This window comes from Indicator indicator, chromosome 8 (assembly GCF_027791375.1).
Source record: "Indicator indicator isolate 239-I01 chromosome 8, UM_Iind_1.1, whole genome shotgun sequence".
NCBI classification, from domain to species: domain Eukaryota; kingdom Metazoa; phylum Chordata; class Aves; order Piciformes; family Indicatoridae; genus Indicator; species Indicator indicator.
In genome coordinates, this window is record NC_072017.1 from 21,288,894 (window position 1) to 21,312,561 (window position 23,668).

Genomic DNA, 23,668 nt, shown 5'->3' on the forward strand with positions numbered 1-23,668 from the left:
CAGGGGTTCAGTCCCTTTCAAGACACGATGGGACTACAGATATGATGCAAAGCTGGCTGTGGCTTTAAAGCAGCTTGAGAAGGACTCTTTGTGGGCTTCCAGGTAAACTGAGACATGGTGACACTTCATGGGTTGCTGGCTTCTCTCTAGACAGCAGACGCCAGTAATACGCGTGCAAGTGAGTGGAGATTAATAGAAGTGATAGCAAAGAGCTTAGTAGCAAAAGCTTAAGCACAAAGTGTGGTAGCAGAGAGAGACTTGTTTACAATTTAGGGAATACTTATACATTACTTGAGCCTTGAACTTGGACCAATAGTCAACCGTGGTAAGATCTTTCCAGCTGATGGCCAAGCATGTGGCTAGAATTATGCCCAAACTTGGAAGGAGCACAGGCATGGCATAAGCATCCTGTGAGGTGGGCTCATGGCGTTATTTACTCCAAAGAAGGCAGGCTGGTTTATTTATGGTGTCTGACTGGTACCTCAGCCTTTGTTTTCCCAGCTCTGGGCTGAGTACCCACTCCAGAAAGGAGGGGGAAGAGGGGATGTGACCAAAAATGTTAGGACAAGTTTAGCAATATCTGGGGTATAATTCTGGGCGTAGGATGCCCTCACGACAACGAAAAAAAGGGGGTTTAACATGTGAAAAGGCACCACAGGATAAGAAATATGAATATCCCTAATTGGTTTTGTCACAAAATGAAACATCATTTGAAGCACAAAAATTATGCATGTGGCTTTATTTTGACTAGCTCTGATGTAAGAACATGAGATGGGAAAGGAAGATCTGTTATGCATACTGCGCTTGTTGCTTTGCAGATCGGAGCTGGTCTTCAAATAATCAGGTGAGATAACTAATAGAAATACAGATGAACCAATCTAAAATGTAGTATTCAAAACTTGAGGATGACACAGGGTAAATACTTATGCTCAAATATAGAACTGTGATCTAGATGCCTGTGTCTTGGCAGTCATCTGGTTTCCCTTCATAATTAGTAGAGGCACATCTAGAATACAGTGCACCCTAAGAAGGATTTCCAAAATTGTCATGAGTTACAGTCTGCAAATGCCTGTTCCTCTTTATTGGCAGTTGAAATAGCTTATGCTATCACAAGATCTACTCATTACTTATCTCTTAGGTGAGATTAATTCCATGATTAATCTGTCATTACCTTATCTAGATGTTTGAAGCTAGTTCTGACATTGCGTGAGACCTGCAAAATATACAAGCTTTGTATTTGGTTTGCAGTATCAACTTTCCCACACTGAGAAAGCCATGAAGAAAAGCAGGCCACTTCAGCAAAGTACACACTATCTGGATGAATGCAGACTTTGAACAAAAACTGCTGCTTCTGCAACTCCCTTTGAATTAGTGTGACCATCATATAATATGATTCCTTAGTGAGATTCCTGATTAAGTTACTCTCTGCTTTTGTCCATGAAATATCTGTATAAAATCAGATTTTTCTTGGATTTTCTACTATTTTGTATTAGTAGGCAAGCTGTGGTGGGGACCTTCGGTAAGAAATAGGCAAAACAATTGAAATAATAACCTTTTTAAATATGAGAGATATATGAGCTGGAAATATAACTAGTAAGCAAAGACAGAAGACATCCTGTATTTTAAGAGTTTAGGCAGTCACTTACAGAAAATCAATCAATCAATAGAAATAGACAATACATAACTAGTTACAATTAATATTTCTAACACGTTTTGGAAACTTGTTTGCCATAAAACGTAGTTACTCAGATGTTCACAGAGAATAAACAAAGGAAAGTGAGCTTTCTGTTAAAAATTCATTAAAAGTCTCTGATAGCACAATCATGGCTATGTACAAGGATCTATATAGCTATTTATTTTTAAAAATCAAATCCATCTTTGCAAACTTTTTTTCATATTTTACGCAGATGCTACAGCCATAATTTTTGTTATTCATAGAGCTCCTTGTCTCTTGTGCATGAAACTCTATTTAAGTCTTGTGGCTTTATTTGGTTGTACTGCATGTATGTGTAGCTTTCTTATAACATTCATAGAACAAAACACCTGGAGATCAGTCAGTCAAAATTTGCTGTTCCTTGAAGTTCACATTTACAGTCACATCTGGTTTCAGTCAAAACAAAACAAATGAAAACATTAGATGTCTTCATTTGAGCTGAATCCAGTGCCCTGAGACATCTTCCAGGAGCTAGCTAGAGGAACCTTGTAGCCATCTTGGTCATCACCTAGAGGCTGGGTTAGACACTCAAGAACATCTAAAATAATTTTAGATATTCTCCAGGCACCTCCGTCAAGACCCTGTTCTGAATAGAGAGATGCATCTTGTTTTACGGAAGAATAGTTAGACTGTCCCCTGGATGAATTTCAGGTTGAAAGGCTTAATCTATCTGTAGTTAACACCGAGTTTTTGTGTGCTATGTTTCTCTCACTTCTGTGTTGGGGTCAGTATACTGTATACCCAGCAATGAATGGCCTATGAGCTGCCATTTGTTTTATAGCACATTTGTGGTAAAAAAATCTACAGTTCTGAGCTCAGGTATCATACCTTCTATCTACCATTTACTGCATTGGGACTCAGAATGCTCATCTACTTTTGAGTGTCAGTAGCACACAGAAAAATTATTATCCTGAGAAACTTTAGTTTGATTTTATGTAAATATAAAAAGGTTTCCTTGTATAGAGTGATTCACAAAGAATTGCTGATTGAGAACCTAGGCATCTGGCCTATATATTGTCTGTAAGATAGTTATATCTCTCACAGATTTTGCTGATGTACATGCCACAGTCGTTGATATTCTTGGCCTAGTTGAGGCACGCATCAAGCACATTCCTGTGACTTAACAACTTACCAAGTGTCTTTTGATCTGTTAAATATATGCATGCATTTACTCCAAGCTTGCAACAAATGTGAGGAATCTTAGCTGGTAGATCTGGAAATATTCCATACCATGCCGGACAGAGCTCTGAGCAACCCAATCTAGTTAAAGATGTCCCACTCACTGCAGGAAAGGTTGAACCAGATGACCTTTAAGGTCCCTTCCAACCAAAAACATTCTGTGATATCCAATGTGATTGAGTTGGTATCATTCAAATGCCGTTATTAAGTCACTAAAGCCTGGGGTTAGATGTTCATTAAGATCAGATCACTGAATTATGAAGTGACCATGCAGTAGAAATGACAAAGCTGTGCAATTTGGTGCATCAGAGGGAAGGCACATCCACATCACACAGCATACTAAAGTTGTCATTCATGAGTTATGCACTGAGTACAAAGGCAGGAAACAAATATGAAAGTAACTTAAAACTTTTAGAAGGGGCTGACTTTATATCTGCATCTTTTCTTCTCTCTGACACTTATACAAAACAAAATACAAACTGCACTGTGCCATACCAAAAGATTCATCAGGACCTAAATGCAGCACAGCAGTACTTACTTGTTATATGAAAAAAAAAAAGAAAAAAGAAAAAAAAAAAGCAAGCTTAGTACAGCCTTAGTACAACAGAGAAGGGAATTTGAAAAATGAGAGGAAAGGCATGGGGTGGAATGAAAATGGACTTAATGAAACAGCAAATCTGATATCAATGCAAACACGAATTATGCAAAGTTATACTCAGCCCAGTGAATGCACAGAGATCACAATAAGCAAGTAAGTCCTCAGGAACAAGAGAAGGAGGAGCAGAAGGATCACAAAGAACCCAAGCAAAATACTCTTGGTCCTCACCAAACTTCCTCTTTTACACTGAGTGTGACATTTATGTTCTAGGATACACCTGTGAGCCAACTCTGGTCACCTGCCCTGATTGACTCACAACTGCTAATGGCCTGCAGCCCATGGCTGACTTGTGATTCTGTCACAACAAAAACAGGACACACTGGGATGTAGATTCATTTAGAGTTACTGAGATTCATTAACTCGGAACAAAAGATTTTTTTTTCCCCCTCAGTCTTTTATCTCTCCATGCAGTCAAAAACAGAGCATTACAGCAGACTTTGAAGCTCCCAGCCTGACAAATAAAGGTCTAGACCCAAAAATCTTTAAGAGATTCAGGGGAAAGGTGAACGAAGACTCTGACAGCCTAAATAATGACCTTTTGGATACTTTGTTGGCAGCTCTAAAATTTTATTATGTGATTCACCTCAGGTCATCAGAGGCTCTAGTCAGAAAATCTTGTAGCTATTCCTAATGTGGTCTATTCCAATTTCACAAAGTAGGACCAAAATGGCAAACTGAACTGAATCACTCACTGTTATATAACAGTAATCCCAAAATTATCCCTGGATTTTTTCTAGGCTTTGTTCAAAAAATTCACTCTGGCTGTAGAGAGTTTACTAAAAAATAAGAAGAGAGATGGCATACTAAATCATACCATCTAAAGTGACAGCCATGATGTCTCCCTGCATGAATACATTCCCTGCAATCTGAGTTGGTTATGTACCTTATCTCAGCGTAACCTTGGAGCAAATGATCCTCCTTCAGGCAGTCATGGCTTTGATTTCAAGGTAGGATGTGATTCGTGTTTTGGTTTTAGCTGAACATCACCATCAGACTGTGCTTTTCACAACACTGTTATTTTGATATAGAAAGACATATACCAGCTTCACAGGAAGGGTACAGTTTTGGAGCACAGAGAACAAGAGACAAAGGGGTGAGTTATTAAAAAAAAAAAAAAAAAAAAAAAAAAAAGAAAATCCCATCTTAAGGCAAGGCTGATTAGAGCAGCAGTTCAACAGAATAATTTTACTGGAAGGAAGTCAGTTGTATTACTTTCCCCAGTAGGTTTTTGAAAAGGTTTGATGTGATGGTTATATTTTACATAAGCAAAAAAATTTACATCACACAGAAGCAGTGTTTCAATCTTTCCAGTGGTTACTTTAGAACCAGACATTTTATAGCTGTTGCATTATATCGAAGTGAGCTGTGGAAAAAATTAAGTTTTCAAGGAAATAATGACAGACAGAAGAATACTATTGAAAGTGAGAAGTTACTAAGGTTCTTCAGCAATGGTATAGGGTCATGGAGAAGATTTAAGCAGGCTTTTGAATGTATGCATGAAGAGCTGGACTCAAAAGCAGTCACAAAAGGTAGCTATTTTTTAAAACATAGCAATATCTGAAGCTCTCCATTTTCTTCTTAGTATGATATTAAGGGAGGATAGAAGAACTACCTCTTTAAGACTATAGGAAAAATACTGTACTAATAAAAGCAAACCTTTTGAAGGACATCATTGTCATCATGTGCCTCTTGAAGAAGAGAATTCCTTTCATTTCTCTAAATTTCAGGAATGTTTAACTGACAGCCATTTAACAAGTCAGCCACGTAATTATGTCATATTGACTGATTCTGTTAGAAGAGATCAAACAGTGGTTGGAATCAAAGATACAAAACTACTGGCATGACAACTGCAAGATGGAAACTTGAAGCAGGAAAGGCAGCAAGGGCATGTCAAAAAGATGCTAGAAGAAAACAGAGGTACAATTGCACTGGATAAACAGATTATCACAAGAGGAAAATGGAAAAACAAAATAAAGTGAGAAACATCACAGAATAGCAATAAACTGTGATGGACAGAAAGTGTATCATGCACAGATCCAAACACCCAAGATCTGTAGTCAGACAGCAGTTCATGTAGAGGAAACCTAAATCCTCAAAAGCTGCAAGCAGAGGTGACACAAGCCTGACATATTCACCCACACATGAAGGGAACACTTCTGAAGTATAGATTGGATATTGATACTGAAATGAATATTGGATGAGAAATCTAGGTGTGAATTTTTGGATGAGGAAACAAGACCACTGGAATCTCCATTAAAAATACCTTTGTGGGTGTGTGGAAATAGCTCTTCCTGAAGAACGACATGATTGTAAACTGACCTCAAAGTGAGAATCGAGCTGGTTGTATTTTTTGCAATTACTAAACATTTGCCATCAAGTTAAATTCAAAAGTCAGAGAGATCCTGAAGCTGTGATAAACAATTACAAATTTGGTCTATATTTACAGACACTGGCTAAAACAGTTTGATATTGTTAGTATTCACATTTCTTTGAGATTGGGTTCCTGGCAAAGGAAACATGAAAAACTTCAAGAATTATATAGAATTGTTTTTCTTGGAAAAGACCTTTAAGATAATTGAGACCAACCCTTACCTAACTCTACCAAGTCTGGTGTTAAACCATCCACATCTCTGCATCTTTTAAACACCTCCAGGAACAGAGACTTTACCATGTTCCTGGGGAGGCTGTTCCAGTGTTTGAGAACCCTTTCAGTGAAGAAATTTCTTCTAATATCCAATCAAAACCTCCTTTGGGCAACTTGAGGGCATTTCCTCTCATCCTATCACTTGTTACCTGGGAGAAGAGACCAACACCCACCTCACTACAACCTCCATTCAGGTAGTTGTAGAGAGTGATAAAAGTCTCCCCTCAGTCTCCTCTTTTCCAGATTAACAATCCCAGTTCCTTCAGCTGCTCTTCATAAGACCTTTTCTCCGGGTTCCTCACCACCTTCATTAACCTTCTCTAGATCCTATCCAGGACCTCACTGTCTTTCGTGTAGTGAGAGGCCCAAAACTAAATCCAGTACTCAAGGTGTGGCCTCACCAGTTCCGAGTACAGGGGGACAATCACTTTTGTGGTCATGCTTGTCACATTTCCTGATACAGGCCAGGATGTTCTTGATCTTCTTGGCCACCTGGGCACAGTGCTGGTCCGTATTCATCTGGCTGTCAGTCAACACCCTCAGGTCTTTTTCTACTGAGTAGCTTTCCAGCCATGTTTCAAGTGTACATTTGTAATATATTTAAGGATCATGGTGCATTATGTCATGAGTGTAGATTAGTATTTATAGGACATGAAATTACATTTTTATTGTGATGGTTCACAATTACAGGAACAAAAGAAACAAAGTCTCCTGAAAACTGTTTGAACTTTTTTTCAGGAGACTGTATTTCAGCATTTAACTGTGATTGAGCATTTTGATGAACAAGAAATTAAGACAGTTAAAAGACAACTCTGAAGGTTACTGAGGTTGTAAGTGTTTAGCTCCACTAAACTTAAGGGCATCTCCTTTACAGCACAGTATATCACCACTGAAATTGCAGTTAGCAGGGGAAAGCAGATACTCAATTTAGCAGAACTGTAGCAGACAGTAGAACAAATTGTAAAGCGTGGCAAGAAAAACTGATAAAGACACAAAAAAATGCATAGTATAACAGAAATTCAAAAGTATGAAATCCATTATAAAGTGGATCTACAGTTCATTTCTACACAGGTACTTCATGAACTTTAAAAGACTGCAGCTATCAAAAAGGTTGCTCCCCTTTTCTGTGAAGCACAGAATCCTGAAGATGAGGTTCTGAGGAAAATGAAAGGTAGATGACAACCAGTTCTTAAAGGCAGATAGGTAGAATTTGCAGAGGCAGTCCCCCTAGAAACAATGATTCTACAGAGATCCTAAAGAAGCAGTAGCAGAGACTGCAAAGGACCTGAAACAGAAACGTTTCATAGGAGTTCAGCTGGAATTCGGTAAAGACTCATCAAAGATTGCTAAAACAGTTTATGCAGCTGTGGTAGTTTTTGATAAAAGGAACATGTCCTGTCATTTTTAACAAGTGAACTAGATCATTAGGAGGCAAGTCACAGACATAATTAACATAAATATCTAGTCAGTCTGTGCCCAGTTTTAAGAAGCACAGATTGCATAGCTCACAACCAAATAGACACTCAATGATTTCTGTTCCCTTGTGGTTTCACGGCATCTTCTTGTGGTGCTTGTGTCACATTGTCTTTCTCCTTAAGTTATCACACAGTCTGACCAAACTAACTTGGAGAACTGTTTTCTTGAGGTAAATAATGCCTTGAGGTTTTGAACCTGATTGATATGAGTTGCTGGTTCAGCTGTCCTTCCACTGCTGCAAACTACCAGAAGACTACATGACTCTTCTGCTGACTCCAGGCTGGCAGTTTTGCTGTTGGATTAGATTTTCTTGCCCTGCCTGTTGAACGATTGGAGATACTTTGTGTTGCAGCCTTAGCTCACCTTATCCTCTCTGCTAAGTCTTGCCAGGCTTTCCTCAAAGTTTGACTTCAGCTGCTAAAAAGTGTAAGTTTTTTGTGACAGGTGCAAAGCCCCAGTTATGTAGCCCAGATACCTGAGCCGGGCAAAGACCACCTCAATCAATAAGCCTGACTTGGAGACCCACACAATCTGTAAAAGCTGGATGTGATCACAAGCCCCAGTCTGACTTTGGGTATAAATGGAGCCTGATGGAAAGCGTTTTTGAGCTGGTGTTCCTCAGAGAAGTGGGTCTGCAGTCATAGGCCTCCCTCTTTGGATCAGGATGCCATCCAAAGTAACTTCCTGGGTTTGAGTGCCCTCACCTTATGGGTGAGTGGCTCGTATATTTTTAATCATCATTTTAACTTAGATTTAGTTACACATCAGTAGTATTAATTCTCAAATGACATCATGAACCTGTAAATAAGTTGTGTCTGCCAAACTGTCTGTTATATATATGAATCCTTTCAGTTCAACCATTTTTTTGGATAACTGCCCAGCTTACTGTGGGGCAGGAATGTAAGTTAATTTAGTGTGCTTCAGAAGCAAGGTTGAGATGCTTACAATCAAGAGATGTTTATGTTTTCTCTGGAAATTAAGATCTGTGAAGGTGGCCTGCCAAATGGCTGTAGGAGGCTTTTTGAAAATAAAACAGCCCTGTTTCAGCTCAAACTAATGAAGCAAGGCTAAACCATCAATACCGTGCAGCTTCAAAACAGATTTTGAAGGTTATAGTGCCTGAGCAGAGACCTTTGCCCGATTAACTGAAACGTTAATATTAAATTTGACAACCCTCAGTATGATAATGAGACAAACAGAGTAAATGTTAAACATGCATGACTATGTTACTCAATTCTCCACCCAAATAATTTTCAACACCACCTAGAAGGCAGAAACAGCTGGAATTAAGTTATAAAAGAACAAGAAAGGAACACCTCTCTGGGGAGAAACTGGATTTAGCAGAGATGAGGGTCATTGACAGGCTGTGCTCCTTTTCCTCCACCCAAGACAGGGATGTCTTCTTGGTAAGAGGTGTACATTTAATATATGGCTTAACTGTGCTAGCATTACCATTTTTATTATATATTAGAGCTATTGCAAAGATTTGCATCTCCAACTTTGTCAAATACTACCCAGAATTATGAACTTGAGTTCGATCACTTGCAGTTAGTGTGCCAGCAATCCAGAATCTGTCATATTTTTTGCTTTAATAAATTAAATCTATCTACTATTTTGACTTTCTGAACTTCATTGTGTTCTCATTGGGGTACTGGAAAAGAGGCAAACATTAGTTTTGTCAGTTTTAGTAAGAGCCCTGGGGCTCTGAGACAGGTAGATTTCTACCCATAATGTGACACTGTTCTAACCCTATCCAGACACCATTAAACTGATTTTTGGAACATTCTTTGTCAGTACATGATAGTTTTCTAAAGATATGTTATATTAATTTGAATTAATTTTCACTGTGAGTTATGCAAATTACATATATTTTGAGGAGCCTTAGAGCCTCTGGAAATATCCTTAAGTGTCCAACAGTGTCACAATATTTGCTTGCCCTAGGACCAGGTATGTGTGAAGAAGAATCTCTGGGAAACATGAATTTATCCATAATTCAGTTTGCAGTGTGAGTGAATTGAAACAGCATGAGAATATTTGGTCTGTGACAACAAGTGTGTGAGGCATTCAAACACTCCTGAAAACCTTCATCTTGAATAATTTTTCCATGTGATGTAGGTTCAGGTATTTGTAAAATGTACATTAAAATGTAAATAAAACTTAGTAAACATTAATATCAATCTGGAAGTACATACTTAATAAATGTGCATGCCACTTAGTATCATAGAATGGTCCAGGCCAGAAAGGACCTCCGAAGGTCATCTAGTCCCACCTCCCCTGTCCTCAAATATTTTATGTGAACAAAAGGAGTTTTTTCTTGGGAAACTGAACAAATAAAGGTGTGTCTATTGTTGGATCATAGAGAAATTAGAATTTATATAAAATATTTATGATTAAAAATATTATTATATGCCAGCTGAGGCAACAATTCTCTAAACCTAGCCATTTTCAATAAACCCTGGACCTGACTTTTTTGCATCAATTACCCTAATTCTAGTTGAAATTTTTCTCTTATCTGGAAGAAGCTGGGCTAATCCTTGGACTTTCTAAAGTCACAGAGATTTGTCTGCCCAAATTCACCTGCTTGATATTACATCCATTTATTCAGATCCCATCTCTAGGTCAATGAATTTGTAAACTTTATTACTTTGAGGAGATTCCATTGATGTGTCTCTCCATTTTGCCATGCAGCTCTTGGGCTGTACAATTTCTGGATAGATATTTTTAACAGAGATAAAATTTATCTTATCTTTACATGGCTCAGGAGACACATAAATCTACAAAAGCAACCCAAACCCAAAACACCTCACCACGACAAAACCATCATGCCTGCCAGAGCACATTTGGAAATAATTTGTATGATTTAAAATTACTTTCATTCTCTGTGAAATGAAATTTGAAAAGAGAAGTGCGGGAGAATAGGAAGAAAACGATTAGTAACAGTGCAACTGTTTCATCTGATTTTGGGAAGCTGGAAGTCCAGGCCAAGAAAGTCCAGTGGTTTATCACATATTGAGTTATTTAGGAAGGTAGAAAGCCTCCAGCAAAGATGAATGAGCAGATTTTACCCTGTGATGATTTGTATCCTAAGGAGAAGTGTTTACTTGAAACAAACATAAGAAATTTAAACATCTATTGTGAGTAAGGTATGATAATTCCAAGTGTGATTCTCTCACCCCCCAAGTAAATACCATGAGTATCAGTGCATCATGCCACAGGTAGTCTGAATCCTTAATCTCCTGGTCATTTCAGGTTCTGTTCACACCTGACACATACATCATGTGGAAGTTACTGAGCTTTGAAAACATAGATAATTCACTAAAACAATAAAAGAGTTTCCAAGAAAATTCAGTGGTCTCTTTGCATTACAGCCTTGTCTCTCCCTCTCTCCTTTTCTTTACAGATGTCATCACCTTGGAGGAAGAAGAGATCTCTGCCACTCTTCTCCAAGAAAACAGCTCATATTTCTTTCTAAAAAAACGATGTTACTTAGGTCTCTCTAGTCACCAGACAGTTATGACCAATCCTTAAGTAAACACTTCCTGTGATCCTAAAGTCAATTTTTTTTGTTCTTTGTAAAACCTCTGTGGCTTTGAATGTTAATAAGAAATAGTCTCCGTTCTATTTTTTGAGGAATTTCCCCCATTTCCAGTAGAGTGAAACTTACACCATTACCTCTGAGCATCACCCTCAATCATCCCACATCCTAATTTGCTGATGAAGACTGCATACAGTATGGGGTCCTTGTGTTATGCCAGTCTTTCAGTTTTGGAACAGCCTCCTGGGAATGGTTTACAAATTTACAGCAGCCTTGGTGCAATAATATACAGTCCTTGGAACCAGTCTGACACCAAGGAATGCCACATTCCATGCTATGCTGTGCACGCCATAGCCAGTTTCAAAACTCTGGCAGTTACACTTGGCTGCACATGCTGCTTAGCTTGTGTGTAAAATTACTTAACTTTGCCTTAGGTGAATAGGAATCCCCAAGTTCATAATGTTCTGACTCTCATCAGTGTTGAGAAGGACCATTTTATTAGCAGAGCTCACAGAGACTTAGCTTGGGATCAGCTTCTAACTCTTGGTCTAATGGAGAAACATTGGTTAGCAGTTACAAAATTGATGGCTTTATAAGAGAAATTAATTGGCCATGAAAGGGAAAAAAGGGAAACTGTACACTTTAGTTAACTATCAAATAACATAGACTGAAAGTTCCTTCTGTAGACAGCAAAATGCATTAAAGACATTTTTAGTACTACAGGGTGGCAGATGATTCAGCAAACTATAAAAACTCTATTGACTAGGACAAACTAAAGTAAGACAGATTCTTTTAAGGTCATTTTGTCTTTTTTTCTCCCCCCCTACTTCCAAAACTGTAACTAGAGCTGTAAGTGCCAAGATGTACTGGAAAATTCCTATGATACACTGTGTTACCTTGTATATTTCTTAAATTGCAGACCAAAATGTTCTAATGGTATTTCAGAAGTGGTCTGAACCATGCATCATGCAATTCTACTATAATGCCAGCTAATGCCTCTGAAGCCAGTAAGGTTAAGCTAGACTGTGATTAGTCCAGTGACACAACGATTGGTACAAGGTTTTCAGAAGCAGTTACAATAAAACATGTTAATTTTATTTAAATGATTAAAGAGGAGAAGAACTCAAAGCTATGTTAAAGGTTGCTTAATGATTGGTTTATAATTTTTTTTTACCTATTTCATGATGAAAAGAAGAGATGACAGTTGTACTGCCTTGCTAAAAGAGAATGGAAACCTCTGCATTTAATGCTTGCCTACAGCTGAGGAACACTGCTTTCAATGACTCGATAATTACTATTCTCCCATCTCTGTTTCTATATAAAAAGCTAAAATAACATTTTTTTTTTCCTAAGGAACATTATTACCACTGAGAAGAGTTAGAACTCTCCATTCTCAATAATTAAACCATGCATTTAGCTGTTTAAACATTAAATAAAACTCTGGGGTTTTGAAAATATGTGATTAGAACCGATGTTAAAACAATACTCTCACCGTGGATTGCTATTTGACCTATTAATTGAACCCACTGAGTCCCAATATGCATAATTATGTCTCTAACCATAGCATGCATCAGAATTGTGACCTGTTAAAATTCATACTATATTTTTTTTGCAATTAAGAATATTATACTGTATTGTTTAAACAACAACACATTTCTTTCACATGTGCATAAGAGATGATTAAAGTAAACTTACGACATACTAAGATGACTCCTCATATATTCAGTATTTGCCATAGACACCAGAGTCATGGAATTTATTGCTATTTATCCTTCCTGTTATCTGAAGTCTTTATTCATAATGAAGTAATTGATTCAGAGTCTTGTGGGTGTGGAAATTCAGAGGTGGAAAGAGAAGAAATCACAAATAAACTCAAAGGTCATAAAATTGGTTCCTTCTTACATTATGAGGGTCACCTTTAGGTCACAGTTCTACCTGGTGCTCAGGTCTAAAGCAATAAAACGCACTTTTCATCATTTTTTTCAGGAGCACAAATGCTGAACTTCTCAGAAACTCTAATAGCAAGAGCAATGCTGCACCAGATACAGTTAGACTTGCCTTGCTATCATCTCATCATACTGCAAGATAAATACAGTGTCTACTGTATAAACATATGGTCCAAGCCATCTACTTTTGGGACTGCATTCATGGTGAAGACTGACATCTTCTACAATATTTCAACTATTCAAGGTCCTGCAGTGCTTCTATCAACATTGATGTGTAAATTGACATCTCCTTCAGAGACAGCTGGGGCCATGATGCCTAAAAGTATCTGGATAAATAAAAAGAAATTACTCTGGGATTTCTGGCTTCATTCATCACTTTTTTTGGTGCTCTGGTAGCACTCAGGGCCACCAAGGATCTTTTTCTCTCCGTGACCAACACGACACAAACTTTTTTTTTTTTTTTTTTGTAAAATGTTAACACTTAAAATAATGAATTAGGGTGGAATAAAGTTTTTACTATACCAATTTGGACTGGTGTTTGGGTGGGGTTTTTTTGCTTGTTCTTTTTTGTTGTTTGGTTGTTTTTGTTGTTGTGGTTTTTTTTTTTTTTATATTTCCTCATTTGGGAACAATTGAGCTATTCACTTTCTTATATTCAGATATTATTTACTCCGCAGCTGATAAAAATACAGTGGAAAACAATAACAGATGATATCCCATTTCTCATTAAAAAGCAGTATCTGCTAAACAGTGTACATACACTTCTTACTGATTGTGTCAAAATGACCTTTTAAAGGCTATTCCCCTTTCTCCCCTTGAAAGCAAGGTCTTTGCCACTCCATCTCAAATTACAGTGAAGGAAGATTCCTTAGACACTGGAATGTGTGTCTGTATAAACTAAGTAAAGTGAAAGTTTTATTGTGGAGCTTTTTTTTTAAAGAAAATTAAAAAATAATTATTTGTCTTTGCTCTCCCCTTTTCAATTATTCTCTACCCAAGTCACACCTTCCTTGGTGTGGAACAGGTTAACACACCTCTCTGATTTTGGTCAGGTTGTTTAAAGTCTGACATGCTGTTAATATTTTAGATCATGTGTATCCATTCCTGCCCTCACCCTTTTCCTTATACAGACCTAACCTATTGTTGAACAAACAATACCCTTCCCATCTGTTTAACCACAAAAAGATACTGGATTCATTAATGTCTTGAATGATGGCACAGAGTGCACCCTTCAGCCAGTTTGGACACCACAGAAAAAACAGAAGAAGTAATTGGTACATCATATGGGTGTGCTGTTATTCAGAGGGACCTTGACAAGCTGGAAGAATGGGCTGACAGGAACCTCAGGAAGTCCTGTGCCTTCATAGGAATGACTCTATGCATCATTACAGGCTGCAGTCTGGCTGGAAAACAGTTTTGTCAAAAAGGCCCTGGGAGTCCTGGTAGACAGCAAGTTGAACATCAGTCTGGGCCCATGTGTCCTTCTGGCACAGAAGAACGAGAGCCACATAGATTGTGCTGAGAAGAACACTGTCAACAGGTTGAAAAGAGCAGGTTGAAAGAGATCATCTTTCCCCTCTGGTCTGTCCTGGTGAGACACAACTGCAGTGCTGTGACTCTCCAATACAGGGCTGGGACATAATGGATTGGGTACAGAAAAGGGTCACAAAGATGATTAAGGGACTAGAGCATCTATCATACAAGGAGAGGCTGAAAATGCTGATACTATTTACACTGAAGAAAAAAAAAATGTCTCAGAGGAGATATTTTCAATATCTAAAGAAGACAGAGTCAGATGTTTCTCCACAGGACCCAGTGACTAGACAAAATAGCACAGAGAAAATTCTCTTTAAACACAAGAAAAAAATATTGTTTTTCTTTTACTCTGAGGGTGACAGCATAGCCTCCCTCCTTGCTGGTATTCAAAAAATGACCAGACACAAGCTTCTCTAGGTCAGCCTGCTTTGAGTGGGAGTTAGGTCCTGATGATCTCCAGAGGTGCCTGCCAGCCTCAGCTGTTTTGTGATATAGTGGCAATGGTAATACCCATAAGCAGTCAAGGTGCACATAAAATTGTGCACAGTGCAAGTAAATTTAGAGCCTGAAAACCAGACATAACTACATCTGTAAATCTATAGGTATAATAATCTGAAAATATGTACGGTGAGAAATTGTTGCATGGATTATAGCGGTAGCCGTTTAAATTACTCTTAGAGGTGGGGGAAAGAGGAAAGAGGAAGAAAGAGAAACAGTTATGGCTTGTCATTGTACCAGACACAATCAGCAGTTTCAGTTTATCAGGTGTCATGACACCAATAAAAATTAAAGGATGTAATGAGGTATATTTTATCACAGATATTTTCCCTTGTATAAGCTATGTTATGTAGAAAAGATGCTGACTACCAAAAAAACCATGCTGATTTCCCCCTCTAACCTTCAGCATTTTATTTTATGAGTTTTCTGTTGTCACCAGCCCTAAGGTTTCCCTTATTACTGTACTCAGTTCAAGAAAGATGCCAATTTTTTTTTCCCTTATATGTTTGTGTGTGTGTGTATGTATATATATATGCATGTATATGTAGAGTTTCACACTCTTATCGGTCAGCTTCTATCTAACATTGCACAAGATACAGACATATATTTTCACATACAAATCCCCTCAAGAATATATGTAACGTCTAAACAATTTCTGCATGTTTTCAACATAAGTAGCTGATTCTTTTCTGGGTCTCACTACTCTCCTCATTGTAGACATACTAAATGACTGAAAGTACCACATGGTAATTCCAATGTGTACAGAGTAGAGTGTTTTCCCTATTTTTAAGCACATTATAGCTGTCTTACTGGACTATAGCTTGGTACTCTATAAGAAATGTTACATTAAAATAGTCTTTTCCTTCTCTTTGTGCTTTTACTTCCCTACCATATAGTCAATACTGAAAAAAATTAGTCTTTTTTTCCCATATTTTATAGTTTTCATCTGTCTGCCATATTCTTGTAGTATTTAATCATACAGCACTGTGTCTTTTTGTTTAATCTTTTCAAAGAAAGGACAATCAGAACTCAATGTAAAATTCAAAACAACTGGGTAACATCATATGTTAGAGTGGTACCCCTTTTCTTAGGAACACTAGCAGGGTATGATTTTAGGATCACTGCTATGCATTGTGTCAGTACTTAATGAACTGTCCAGGTGCTTTTTCGATGCATAGATTCAGTTAGTGTTAAAGCTAAGAATTTCTAGGACCTGGAATTAGCAGCTCTATGCCTGTCACTGGCCTCAATGTCTCATCACATATATTCACAGCCCACAGTCTACAGGTACTGCTACTTTACCTTGGAAATCAAAAACCTCAGCAGAGTGACACTCCTGTGTCCTTTGTGCCTCTCAACTATGAGCCTGCAGTTGCCATACTAGCAGCTCCAGAGCTCTATTTAAAATCTTTAAACTGTTCAGACCTAGAGAAACTCATGTATGTTCATGACCTTCCTCCACATTCCTGAATCTCTGTTTTTTCCTTGCATATCTTAAGAGATCTCTTCTTGAATAGGGAATTGTGCTTAAGTTGGCTGAAATTGCACATCTTGGATCTGTATGAGTGTTCTCTACCTCACAAAGCCAAAGCACTGATCAGTTCACAAAGAAGTTAATGTTGTCACATTTCCAACAATCTAAAAATTACCACATAATAATGCATTATGTCAGCAATAAGTAGATGCTTGATAGAAAGCTATGAACAGAGATAGCAAATGTTGCAGGAATAGGAAACCAATTATGGATTACACTGTGAGCACAGTGGGATGTAAAGCAAAGGAACTGAGTGCCATATGTAGTGTAGATGGTGAGCCCATCTGGGTGTTTTCTTTACAAAGGAGATTTCTATCATGCCCATTCTGAGCATCAAATTACAAACATCTTTTAAAATGTTTGAATTATTTTTATTTTTACTGCGATTCATCTATGTGTGCACACAATGCATAACAGATGGAAGTATGTTGTTTCCAGTTATGAAGACTAAAAATCTGTTACCGAGATTCACTAATCAAGGCTAGGTTTGAAAGTTTGTTGGCAATCAGCAGCAGGAGACAGCAAAAAGCTGTACTATCATGGGAACAGAACAGGAAGACAAATATGTAAGGGCAAAATTCTTTTTAAAGTCCAAGGTCGGTGGAATTAACCTGCAATTTTTCTCATCTTGTTACTGTTCTTACTCTTCTAGTTTCAGTATTTCAGCTTGGTTTGCTGGAGTTGTTTCTCCATTCAGCTGTGTAGTAAAGGGAAGGAGACAAGAAGGAAGGATGATTCAGTCATTAAATGCTCTGCAATGTTTCTCTAAGGTGCCGTGCCCTGAGGAATAATGTATCTCCTTACATCTGTTTACATGGGTAAGCCACAGCCATTCCTTATCAGGGGGTGTGATAAGGAGTAACAGTTTTAAACTGAAAGAGGACATTGAGAAGAAATTCTTTACTGTGAGGGTCGTGAGACACCAGAACAGGTGTCTCACCAGAACATCAGAGAAGTTGTGGATGCTTGTTCCTTGAAAGCGTGCAAGGCCAGGTTGGACAAGGTTTTGAGTAACCCAGCCCATGACAGAAGTGTTGAAACTAGATGATCTTTAAGCTCTTTTCCAATCCCAAACCATTCTGTTATTCTATGATGATCTTTTCCTTAAATAAATAAGAAGAATCCTGTATCTCTAAAACCTGGAAGGTAGTGGACATAGAGGACATTTTTTGTGAGACCATTTCATTTTGTGTTGCAGCGGAATCACACAATCTATTATATATCTTATCTGAACTCTTAAAATCGGCATATCAGGGTCCCAAACACTTACATCATCATGCTCTCAGTGCTATTTAGTACTTTTCTTATTGCTGGAGCTGTATTTTTTTTTCTTCAAATATAAATAGGTGTGTTGCTCCTAGACAGTTCACTAATATAGGGGCTAAAAAAACTTAGATTTTCTGTTTCAGCCCAGAATGCAGATAATCTATTTTAGAACCTCCAGTATTTTTATCTTTATCCTTTTTTTCACATCATATCCACTATCAATAGCAGCAGTATATATGAATGTAAACATGTTTCTGTATCTGACTAGCTACAAACCTTAGTTTAAATTGAAGATGACCAGACCAATTTTTGCCAGTTCAAGGGCAAGAAGAACTTGTGGTCTTGTGTTTATCGTTTAGGTTGGATGTTAGGAAGCATTTTCTTATGAAAAGGGTAATTAGACACTGGAATGGACTGCCCAGAGAGGTGGTGGAGTCACCATCCCTGGAGGTGTTTAAGGAAAGATTGGATGTGCCACTTGGTGACATGGTCTGGTCAGTGTGGTGGTGTTAGGTCATAGGCTGGACTTGATGATCTCAGAGGTCTATTCTGGCCTCAATAATTCTGTGATTCTAATTCTGTGATTTCAGTGTGTTTGGTAAACTTGACTGGATAGTAATAAATTACAGTGCTTTTGGAATTAAGCATCATGATAACTCTGAATACAGCAAGAGAGGCAAGTAGTGGGCACTTTTGCAGACTTCTATCAGAAGAAAAAGCATATCTAAGTTCAGTGTGACAGCAGGTGCATAAGCTGCTTCGTATAAATGCAACTGCAAGAACAGTGATAGGACTGAAAGGTTGAAGTATTTTAAGTTTTTCTTCACAAAAAGCAAACCACTGATTTTCTGCCACAGGAGAAATAATGAGTTTCCAAATGGAACATGATTTTTTATTGAAATAAGAATGTGGAGACCATTGCTTTGTATATTTTTTCTGTAGCAGAAAAGAGACATAAAAGCAATTTAGAAGGTGTATATACGTACATGCATGTTCTTTTTATTCTGTTTTAAGTGCACAGAATAACACAGTAAATAATTTAGATATACGTGTCTCTAGCCAAAACATATTTTGTTCTCAAAATCAGAATTATTTTGGCAAGAAAATTATTTTCTACATCTGTGTGTGTGACTGGTTTCATGAACAGATATTAATTATTTTTTGGCTTTCAGCAGGTTACATTGGGGCAGAATGTCTTTCTCGTGTGTCTTTAGTCTCAGGAAGTGATCTACCTAGGATAAGTTTTTCCTTTATCAGTGTAGGTCTGATGTAGGCCAGAGGCTTACAGACTAGCCTGAATCCTTTGAAGTAACTATAAACAAATTCCAATGGGATTTCCATCAAAGCTAAGGATGTCCTCTGTTCTACTACTACCAAAAAAACACAATGACATACAATGTATGTATATGAGATTCTATTTGTACTTCAAGCTACGATCTTCATTTTTTATACTTTCCTACAATTTTAATTTCAAAAAATATTACTCAATAATTTCTCATATAAAAGTCTCTTTCCAGAGGGTCATTTCCAATTTTATTGGAGTCTTTTTTACCACTTGAAATGGATCTGTTTTTTCTCCTAAAAGACTTTTTTCATATATAAACTTTTTTTTTTAATTTTTTAAGAGAAAGTAGCAAAAGTAGTTACTATATCTTTTTGGGAATATTATACTAACATAACAAATATTTTTATGAAAACATCACAATTTCAATTTATAATTTTACACTTGCTATTGATTGTCCTATTTATTTTGTATTCCCTGAGATTGGCTGACTGATTTCTGGGGCTTTGTTTGTTTTTTTTTTTTAAACTACAAAACAAAACAAACAAAAAAAAAAAGTTCACTCTATAACAAGTATAGCCAAACAAGAATCAGCTTGAGTAGTTTTAGATCAAATCTATGACAAAAGAAAAGCAAGCCTGAAAAGAAATTAGAGCACTGCTTTCAGAGGCAAAGCCACAGAAGGATAAAAAAACCTGCCAAAACAACAACAACAACAAACCCCAAACATTCAAAACACAGAGACCAGAAGTTTAAAAATATACATGGTCTTCATTAGTGAATACAAACAAGGATTATTGTAATAATTTTAAAAGTAGAAATGACCCAAATAAATCAAAGGAAACGGATTTCTATTCTGGAAGATTATATGCACAGTAATATACCATGATTTATTAACTAATTTAAAAATTAATATGGATGGAATTTCAAGCTCTGTGTCATTCCCAGGCTTGATCTCTCTCCACAACAATTATCCTGTCACTTTAAACAGCTATAGTAGGGGTATTTATTCAGCTATGTTTATTATAAAATACCAATTTAAGAACTAAGTAACAGATAGAATGCAATAGTTCACTCTTGATTTTACCAGTGTTGCAGACAGATTGATAACGGCTTCTCACTCCTGCTTATTTCTCACATGTAAGAATTATATTAACACTTCTAGTTACAGTACTGTATTGTGATTTTCTTTCATTCCCCTAATAGTTCCTAGAGTTTTCTTGGAGTTGCAGCTTTCTTTACTCTAAAATGTTTAGTGGCCCTTATTCTTAAATGCTTTACTTCACTTTTGAGCATACTACAACCTTCTTTTTTCTTAATGTGCCCCTGTGGAACCAGAGTGAGGCAACTTCATGTATTCCAGCTCATCTTACAAGTTTTATTTTCAAAAATTACTTTTCCATTTTTCTGGAATTTCCCCAGTATACCATGGACTCTTTACAATGACTAATAGGATGCTAAAGATCACTTCAGTGAGTTAGAAAGTTAAGTAATATTTGAGGAAAAGACCTGAAAGGCCTGCAAAATACTCAGTCATCATCTCAGGCTCCTTCAAATAATTTGTTTCCTGCAGGGCAGATGGTGTAGGAATCCTGTCTATTTTGAGCCCTGCTGTTCCATGCACTACTGAGACAATGAAAATACATTTTCCATCCACCCCAAAATATGCAACATCTTTCTCCTCCTTCCTTAGGGTGTATTCTTTCTGATTGCTGTTCAAATCCTCTGTATGTTCAAGAACTCATTGTCTCTTTTGTTTGCTTGGAGTTTCTTTCCCGAATTTGCTTTTGTTTGTTTAGCACAGATCCCTTTTCTCTCTCTCCATGCCTGGTTAGGTGTATTTACTGTCAGAAGCAAACTGACTTTCATTTTGATGATTTTGAAAAGAAGTTCAAACTTTACCTAAGGCATTTCTATCAATTTTCACTCCAGACATCAAGCAAACAATCAAACGGTCTACCAAAAAAAACCCACCTCATTTACTACATAACTCTACAAACAACATAGAAGGCTAAAAACATACTTGCCTTTCCCTAGTGTTTTCTTCCTTTCTTTCTAGAATTCAGTATAATGAAATTGTTTCAGCTGTGGTAAATACTGTTCAGGCACAGATCTGCAATACATTTTGCACTTTGATATTCATAAGTATACATTGCCTTCCAGGCTGAAAACATTTATTGCAGTTTGAGAGGCAGTTAGAGACATATTTTCTAGAAGAAATACACTATATATATGGCTTGCTTTTCATTTTTGTTTGTAACTAGATTATATTCCTGTATTGTTTTTTCCCAATTATCTCTACATCCTTTGACATATCTACTGCAAACTTTTTTTTTCTTCAGATGAAAATGTGAATCAAATTCTATATCTTTATTCCCATAATTCATTACTTCTTCAAAGGGCATCAAAGCACCCTTTGATCAAATGGGAAATGATCAAAGACTAAGCTTGTAACAAAACAAAAAGTAAAAAGAAAAAAGAAAAGAAAAAAAAAAAGCAACCCAAAGTAGAGATTCTAGTGCCTGTTTTCACTTTTATCTTAGTTCCCTGCTTTGATTATATGTTTTATTGTACAAAGAAGGTTGATGGTGGAATAAAGTAAAACCGAAATTGAGGGCCAATGGAAGTATTACTGAAGTCCTTGACTTTTTCATGCTCTTGTTTTCAGTGCCACACTAGCTTGTGGAACAAGAGTTATATCTCATTAAGAACTCCATTCTCATGTACATAGGGAAGTTTTCACCCCAGGTTAAATAGTGCTTTAAATTCAGAAGAACTTACCAGTAGGTAAATAATGCCAGCCGAATGTTCTGATTAACTTCATAGTGCACTTGGAGTACCAAGTACTTCAAGAGGCTGATGGCAATTGTACTTTATTATCAATCCAGCACTCCTGTGTAGTTCCTACTCTGGTTTTGCAATGTGACTGTGAGTGCAATGTGACAGGCAAGGTGACTTAGGATTTTAATTCAAATATAGATAGTGACTGCACTGGAGATAAGCTATGAAATTAATAATAAAAAAAGAAGTTGGGGGAGGTAGGTAGTTTTATTTTCATTCATTTCTTACTATGTACCTGGGTCCTGAATTAGGGCCTTATATTTTTTCTAACTGATACAAAGTTGTCATCATATGGACTATACACAATGCCTAAATGTATATCCTAGAAGGAATGTTTTAGGAACGGATGAAAGGAATTCCTTTTAAATCATATCATCATATTTTGCAAGAATTTATCTTTCAGGCTTGGTTTATGCTATTTTAAATGCTTGTCATCTATATCTATGTGCTTGCCTACCATGTCTTTTATTAAAGCGTGCACACAGAAATTGAGGATGATTATATTTCACAGTGATGTGTCAAAATAAAGTGTACAGACAGGTTTATTCACCTTCTGAAAATGAACCAAAAAACAGGAAACCAGTTATTTTGAAAAATAATGAAATCTAAATTTTTGCACAAGTATGACCTACATAATCCAAAAATCCAGGCTAGCCAAATAGTCAAAAATAACAAATGGGAAAAACAAAATCAAAGTATCTTTACACTCTTTATTTAGTCCCAGCACAGGGACTCCCACTGCCTCAGTCCTCTCCTTTCTTTAACGTTTTTAGCCCCACTTATCTCCCAACCTCATACACTACTCGGTCATCTCTTCCTTATCCCTTAATGCTCATATTTCACCACCTTGACCACCCTTTAGTCATCATCATAGAACCAGGTTAACCTTATTCTAGGACATACACCTGCAGAAACATGTGAATAAAGCCAGGCAGGTTTACAGATTTGTTGTTTGAAGTAGCCCTTTGCGAGGAGAATTCAGACTTATTTTTTAGAGACGAAATGCAGATTGAAAGATGACTTGATCATAGCTTACAAGCACATTCACGCAAAGACAGGATGGGCAGTTAATCTAGCAATGAAAATGTGCCAGAGATGATTAATGAGTAGAAAATTAAATCACAAAAACTCAGACTATAAATAAAGTGCAGCTCTTTAACCATGTTTTGCACAATCTACCACTGTAATGAATTATCAATGAATTGTTATCCAGTTCTTAATATCTTTAAATTACACCCAGTATCTGTTCTTTGAGAAAATGGCCTCAGTCTAGTCATACCACTTACTGGCAAAATGGAGGGATTAAAAAGTGAAAATCTGTGATCAGCTAAATGCATTCATAGTCAGAAAAAGATCAGGCAAAATATTAATTTGGTAAAGGGGGGGGAGGCAGGGGAATAGTAATAAATGATGTTTAGAAAGGTAAAATGTTTCACATTTTTGCATCCACCTTCATTAAAACAACAAAATGGAAGTATGTAGATACCTAATACCAGTTAGTAGTAACAAAAAGGTGGTAGAGTATCAGCCCAGAACAGGTCAGGAAAAGTCAACAGTAA